This window comes from Eimeria mitis, genomic scaffold (assembly GCF_000499745.2).
Source record: "Eimeria mitis Houghton genomic scaffold, Emh_scaff1301, whole genome shotgun sequence".
NCBI lineage: Eukaryota > Apicomplexa > Conoidasida > Eucoccidiorida > Eimeriidae > Eimeria > Eimeria mitis.
Genome location: NW_013568662.1, coordinates 1,096 through 1,312, shown reverse-complemented (window position 1 = coordinate 1,312; position 217 = coordinate 1,096).

The window sequence follows — 217 nt, the reverse complement described above, 5'->3', positions numbered from 1 at the left end:
GCCACAGCAGCAGACCCTGCAACTGCTAAGCAGCAGCAGCAGCAGCAGCAGCAGCAGCAAGAGCAGCAGCAGCAGCAGCAGATGCTGTTCAGGATGCTGCCCTCCTTTGCAGCAGTTGCCACCGTACTGCTGCTGCTGCTGCTGCTGCTGCTGCAGCAACACAGCAGCAGCAGCAGCAGAACAGCATCACTGTAGAGCACTTGCGCTTGTTTTGTCG